The following is a 380-nucleotide window of genomic DNA, read 5'->3' on the forward strand; positions in this document are numbered from 1 at the left end:
TGGTGCGGCAGGTTGCCTCGATCACCATCGGCACACGCTGGGCCCTGGTGCGACAGGTTGCCTCGAGCACCATTGGCACACTATCGGCCCTGGTGCGGGCGGTTGCCTCGACCACCGTCGGCACACGCTGGGCCCTGGTGCGGGCGCTTGCCTCGAGCACCATCGGCACACGCTGGGCCCTGGTGCGGGCGGTTGCCTCGAGCACCATCGGCACACGCTGGGCCCTGGTGGGTTTAGGCACATCTTCAAATTTCTGCCGTGCCAATGCCATTTTTATGGCTTGTAAATTCATACAATGGTCCCCTAAGCCTTCACGTGAAGTTTCGTTGGAAGATGACTCGTTTTCTATTTTTCATGATTTTCGAAACTTTTTGCGGTTC

Source organism: Durio zibethinus, unplaced genomic scaffold, assembly GCF_047325235.1.
Source record: "Durio zibethinus cultivar Kanyao isolate XHJ-2024 unplaced genomic scaffold, ASM4732523v1 HiC_scaffold_119, whole genome shotgun sequence".
NCBI classification, from domain to species: Eukaryota; Viridiplantae; Streptophyta; class Magnoliopsida; order Malvales; family Malvaceae; genus Durio; species Durio zibethinus.